Here is a 7,149-nt window from a genome sequence, read left to right as displayed (position 1 = left end):
GAAATCTTCAGTTCTCTGAGGGCCCCAGGTTGCACATTTCAAAATTTTTCCCGGAAGATTACACAACAGGTTCATAATTGACTAAAACCTAATTCACTTAGGACTCATGTTTGTTTACTTGGTTTCCTGTTTGGCACATAAAACAAATGTGAATCTTGTTAGGGTCAGAAATCCTGTTTGCCAGGAAGGTTGAATATCATATCTATCCAAACTGGAGAGAGTTCCTGATATTCCTCCCAACCCTGGAGTAGCAAATACCTTTCAAAGAAACACAAATGCCATGGCAGGAAAGCCTTGGCAACATGTTAGAAATGATAGGGTTGGATAAATTAGAGTCATCTCAGAGCTGCCTGTGAGGTAAGTGTGGGTCCATGAGTAAGGGTGACCAGATGTCCAGTTACAAGTTTATAAAAAATGTTTTTCTTCATCCTTCTAGTCCTCAAGATGTCCAGGGATAAATAGCCAACTGAAACCACTACATTTCTGGTCTTTGAGAGACAGAAAATTATTATCTCTTATAAACAGTTTGATATGTCTTGGCAATTAGAGAGATGTAAATAGTTAATAGGGATTCCCTGGTGGCTCAGCTGGTAAAGAATCTGCCTGCAATGCAAGAGACCTGGGTTCAATCCCAGGGTTTGAAAGACTCTCTGGAGAAGGGAATGGCAACCCACTTCAGTATTCTTGCCTGGAGAATTCGATGGACAGAGGAGCCTGGTGGGCTACAGATCATGGGGTCTCAAAGAATCGGACACACCTAAGTGACTAACACACACACACACCACACAAATAAATAATTAATTAAATTTTGATTAAAAGAAACCTGATTTCATAATTTCAAATTGATCAAGGATACTGATGAGACTGGGGTTTGAGCTAACAAATTTCAGGCAACTTAAAAATAGATGCAATGAAGGACTTCAGAAGCAGTCTTGAATTGAACATAATTTCCTGATATGAGTAAGATCCTTGCACTCTTTAAAACATTCTGTTCTCTAAAAGGCAAGAGAAGTAAAGAGGCATCAATCAAACAATAGTGATAATTTATTTTTCAAGATATTTATGAGCAAGGACAGAGTCTGAAGTTTCTAGAGTCGTGAAAGTCACCAAATAGGTGTCTCAAGACTGAAGAAAAAAGAGACAAGTGTATTGTATCTGCAATCCTTTTCTGTAATCTGAGTCTGTTATTCTCTTTAATTATCGTGATGATTTAATCTGTTGTTTATATTTGTTTATTGTTACATATGTGATGCTCACATATTTGGAAGAGACCCCAGCTCATCCTGAAACAGGTTTTTAAACAGTCTGCCCTCTCCCTCTTTAATGGAATCTATAAACTCTGGGAAGTTTACTAGAGGAAATGGGCTCATGAGTAGCTCCCACTTCTGCAGGAAAGGAATATGTTAAAGCAATCAAGTGATGCTGTCCCAAGCCAGGTAATTGGAACTTCTAACGGAAATTATGTTTTTATCTTTAAAAAATTTATTGATGGCCTTGGTCAAACTTTGGGGAGCAAAATCACTTCAGTAGATGTTAGTGTGTTTAGTTGGTGTTGCCTGAGGAACAACCACAGAGCAGTTGTTGGTCCAAATCCAGAACTGTAGTCCTGAGTCTCTGGTGGTGTTATTTCACTGTCAGGTGTTCTGAAGAAGCATGAACTGAAGGCATGAAAGGAAAACTATTTCTCTGCCAAACAGTGTTTACCTTCTGGCCTTGATGCAAGAGCTTTTTATGTGCTGAGTGGAGAGGTTCTAGTGCCATTTAAGAGCCACCTGGTGGACTCCCCTGGGGGTCCACTGGTTATGAGATCTCCTGGTGGGCTGCCGTCTATGGGGTCGCAGAGTCTGACACGACTGACATGACTTAGCAGCAGCAGCAGCAGAAGCCAACGAAGGGACAATGTTCCATCCCTGGTCTGGGGAGATTCCACATGCCACCAGTCAACTAAACCCATTCACCACAACTACAGAGCCCATGATCTAGAGCCCACACTCTGCAATGAGAAGCCACCACCAGGAAAACCCTGAAACTGCAACTAGAGTGTAGCCCTCATGCACCGCAATGTCAGTTCAGTTCAGTCGCTCAGTCGTGTCCGACTCTTTGCGACCCCATGAATCGCAGCTCGCCAGGCCTCCCTGTCCATCACCAACTCCCGGAGTTTACTCAAACTCATGCCCATCGAGTCGGTGATAACATCCAGCCATCTCATCCTCTGTCGCCCCCTTCTCCTCCTGCCCCCAAACCCTCCCAGTATCAGGGTCTTTTCTAATGAGTCAACTCTTCACATGAGGTGGCCAAAGTACTGGAGTTTCAGCTTCAGCATCAGTCCTTCCAATGAACACCCAGGACTGATCTCCTTTAGGATGGACTGGTTGGACCTCCTTGCAGTCCAAGGGACTCTCAAGAGTCTTCTCCAACACCATAGTTCAAAGGCATTAGTTCTTCGGCACTTGCTTTCTTCACAGTCTAACTCTCACATCCATACATGACCACTGGAAAAACCATAGCCTTCACTAGACGGACCTTTGTTGGCAAAGTAATGTCTCTGCTTTTTAATATGGTATCTAGGTTGGTCATAACTTTCCTTTCAAGAAGTAAGCCTCTTTTAATTTCATGGCTGCAGTTACCATCTGCAGTGATTTTGGAGCCCCCCCCCCCCCCCAAATAAAGCCTGACACGGTTTCCACTGTTTCCCCATCTATTTCCCATGAAGTGATGGGACCAGATGCCATGATCTTAGTTTTCTGAATGTTGAGCTTTAAGCCAACTTTTTACTCTCCTCTTTCACTTTCATCAAGAGGCTTTTTAGTTCCTCTTCACTTTCTCCCGTAAGGGTGGTGTCATCTGCATATCTGAGGTTATTGATATTTCTCCCGGCAATCTTGATTCCAGCTTGTGCTTCTCCCAGCCCAGCGTTTCTCATGATGTACTCTGCATATAAGTTAAATAAGCAGGGTGATAATATACAGCCTTGACGTACTCCTTTTCCTATTTGGAACCAGTCTGTTGTTCCATGTCCAGTTCTAACTGTTGCTTCCTGACCTGCATACAGGTTTCTCAAGAGGCAGGTCAGGTGGTCTGCTATGCCCATCTCTTTCAGAATTTTTCACAGTTTATTATGATCCACACAGTCAAAGGTGTTGGCATAGTCAATAAAGCAGAAATAGATGTTTTTCTGGAACTCTCTTGCTTTTTTAATGATCCAGTGGATGTTGGCAATTTGATCTCTGGTTCCTCTGCCTTTTCTAAAACCAGCTTAAACATCTGGAAGTTCATGGTTCATGTATTGCTGAAACCTGGCTTGGAGAATTTTGAGCACTACTTTCCTAGCCTGTGAGGTGAGTGCAATTGTGCAATAGTTTGAGCATTCTTTGGCATTGCCTTTGTTTGGGATTGAAACGAAAACTGACCTTTTCCAGTCTGTGGCCACTGCTGAGTTTTCCAAATTTGCTGGCGTAATGAGTGCAGCACTTTCACAGCATCATCTTTCAAGATTTGAAATAGCTCAACTGGAATTCCATCACCTCCACTGCAACTAGAACTATACACAAAACAAGGAAGACAAAGCACAGTCAAAAATAAAACTAAAAATTATAAAGTATAGAAATAAATAACAAAATAAATAAATAAAATAAGAGTCACCTAGAACATTTCACCCACCAAATGCAAAAACCAATAAGAATCCCTGGAATTAGAGTAAGGGATGTGTCAAAAGTTAGAAGTGTCAGAGTAGTTATTAAATTGATTCCACATATTATACAATATACACTGATCTAGGTCTAAGGGTAAATATTATCTTGAATTAATTCTGTATCTCAGAATCTGTCAGTTCTGTGGTTATTACATAAAATGAGATTTTTGAATAGGATGTGATATAAGGTGTGACAAAAGTTAAGTTTAAGACCCATTGGTCTTAATTTTATTTCTTGGAATTGTAGCTGCAATTTTTTTTAAGTTTCAACAAAGTGTAGCTCGTATTATTTGCAAGTTTTGTCGCAATTTGTTACTGTCAACCACTTCTTCTACTTAGGTTGCTATAAACGCATTGTCTGCACAATATCCATACTCCTGGTTTTTGTTCTGCCCTTCTGGTTTCTCCTTTATAAGAACCTCTTCCCTTACTCATCTTTATAGCATTGCTATTTCTCACACTTCACCCCTACATCATCTTCTGCTTATCTATGACTTTTTAGACCATAGGTCTAAATTTAAGATCCCATAGGTCTTAAACTGTGGTTTGAGAGATTAGGAGACTGCTTAGAAGAGTCTAAACAGAACACAGAGGAACAAGTCACTAAATGCCAGTTATAGATGCCAGTTCTGGCAAACAGGTGGAATCACGAGGAGTGGAACAGAGCAGATGGTTAGGGAAAACTACAGTAGTCTATCTAACATGACTACAATACCTGACTCTCACAATGGTGTGCTTCTAGAGCCACTCTCCATTACTCCAAGACCAGGAAACAAAGATAGAGCTTCCCCTGCGTGAATCAGGGAAACTACAGAATTAAATGAAAATACTTGCAGTGTCAATAGACTTTCAAGATAGAGTTACACCAAGAAAATTCTAGCTTGATCTCAGTTGTTAATATAGGTCAGTCAACACTAACATTTGGTTTTAGTACAACAAATATGGATTAATAACCTCAGATATGCATATGACCACCATTATGGCAGAATATGAAAAGGAACTAAATAGCCTCTTTGAAAGTGAAAGAGGAGAGTGGAAAAAACTGGTTTAAAACTCAACATTCAAAAAACTAAGATGAGGGCATCTGGTCCCATCACTTCATGGCAAATAGATGGGGAAATAATGCAAGCAGTGAGAGATTTTATTTTTGGGGGCTTCAAAATCATTGCGGATGGTTACTGCAGCCATGAAATTAAAAGATGCTTGCTCCTTGGAAGAAAAGCTATTACCAACCTAGACAGCATATCAAAAGCAGAGACAATACTTTGTCAGCCAAAGTCCATCTAGTCAAAGCTATGGTTTTTCCAGTAGTCATGTATGGATGTGAGAGTTGGACTATAAAGAAAGCTGGGTGCTAAAGAATTGATGCTTTTTACAGAGTGAAGTAGCCAGAAAGATAAAGACCAATACAGTATACTAACACATATATATGGAATTTAGAAAGATGGTAACGATAACTCTATATGCAAGACAGAAAAAGAGACACAGATGTACAGAACAGAATTTTGGACTCTGTGGGAGAAGGCGAGGGTGGGATGTTTCGAGAGAACAGCATCGAAACATGTATACCATCTAGGGTGAAACAGATCACCAGCCCAGGCTGGATGCATGAGACAAGTGCTTGGGCCTGGTGCACTGGGAAGACCCAGAGGAATCAGGTGGAGAGGGAGGTGGGAGGGGGGATTGGGATGGGGAATACTTGTAAATCCATGGCTGATTCATGTCAATGTATGGCAAAAACCACTACAATATTGTAAAGTAATTAGCCTCCAACTAATAAAAATAAATGAAAAAAAAAAAAAAAGAATTGATGCTTTTGATCTGTGGTGTTGGAGAAGACTCTTGAGAGTCCCTTGGACTGCATGGAGATCAAACCAGTCAATCGTAAAGGAATCAGTCCTGAATATTCACTGGAAGGACTGATGCTGAAGGTGAAACACCAATACTTTGGCCACCTGATACAAAGAACTGACTCATTGGAAAAGACCCTGATGCTGGGCAAGATTGAAGGCAGGAGGAGGAGGGGACGACAGAGGATGAGATGGTTGGATGGCATCACCGACTTGATGGACTTGAGTTTGAGCAAGCTCCAGGAGTTGGTGATAGGGAAGCCTGGCGTGCTGCAGTCTATGGGGTCGCAAAGAGTCAGACATGACTGAGGGACTGAACTGAACTGAACACCAAACAGGGAATAAGGCTGAGAATGAACAGAGGTGCAGTTGAGATGGTATTCCATTTTAAACATGTGTACTTTGAATGAATGTGAAATTGCCAGGTGATGATGTTAAGCATTGAAAGTGTGTGTTAAAGTGTGTTAGTTGCTCAGTTGTGCCTGACTCTTTGTGACCCCATGGACTGCAGCCCACCAGGCTCCTCTGTCCATGAGATTTTCCAGGCAAGGATACTGGAGTGGGTTGCCATTTCCTTCTCCAGGGGATCTTTCCAACCCAGGGACTGATCCCGGGTCTCCTGCACTGCAGGCAGATTCTTTACCCACTGAGCTACAAGGGAAGCATTGAAAGAGATCGTATCAAATATGTAACATTTTGAATTACCAAATTTTAAGTGATAAATTGACATCAAGAGATTTTACAATTTCCACAAAAAAGTAATAGATAAGCAGAAGATGATGTAGGGGTGAAGTGTGAGAAATAGCAATGTTATAAAGATGAGTAGGGGAAGAGGTTCTTATAAAGAAGAAACCAGAAGGGCAGAACAAAAACCAGGAGTGTGGATATTGTGCAGACAATGCGTTTATAGCAACCTAAGTAGAAGAAGTGGTTGATAGTGACAAATTACAACAAACTTGCAAATAATATGAGCTACACTTCCTTGAAACTTAAAGAAATAGCAGCTACAGTTGCAAGAAATAATTGCTACAAATAACAGTTTCAGTGGAGTGCTGTGTTCAGAAACCATATGGGAAGTAGTTGAGGAGTAGGTTGGAAGTTGGATGCAGTTAGAGTCAATTATTAAAAGCTAAGGATGAAAGTTCATTTGGAGAAATTCATGGTAAAGGTCTAGGAAAGAATTTTCATCGCAGGAACTCTCCTCTGTAGATTAAGTATAGGTTTGGTCATGGCAGTGGAACAGAGTCCTCAAATGCTTTTGCAAATGGATGAAGAAACACTTATGTGTTTTTAAATATATCAAAAAAGGAAGCTTCAAGCAGATAATTAACCTGTGTAAAATTTCAGTTAGTGATAAAAGAAAAATTCTTAGAAAACAGGATATTCTAAAGTTCATGATTTCATTGATCCTAGGGAACAAGTTTGCTATGAGAGAAATCAATTCCAAAATAAGTAAAAGTATGACACACTTTTAAAGAAATATCATGGAAAATGTATGTTTTACTTGAACAATATGATTTAACTAACCCCTAAAAAAAAAGAAATGTGTTTTATAATTACAATTATCACCATTTAGCATGCTATAAAAATGATTTGTATTTATTTGTT

This window comes from Cervus canadensis, chromosome 25, assembly GCF_019320065.1.
Source record: "Cervus canadensis isolate Bull #8, Minnesota chromosome 25, ASM1932006v1, whole genome shotgun sequence".
NCBI lineage: Eukaryota > Metazoa > Chordata > Mammalia > Artiodactyla > Cervidae > Cervus > Cervus canadensis.
This window is presented reverse-complemented; position numbering follows the sequence as displayed.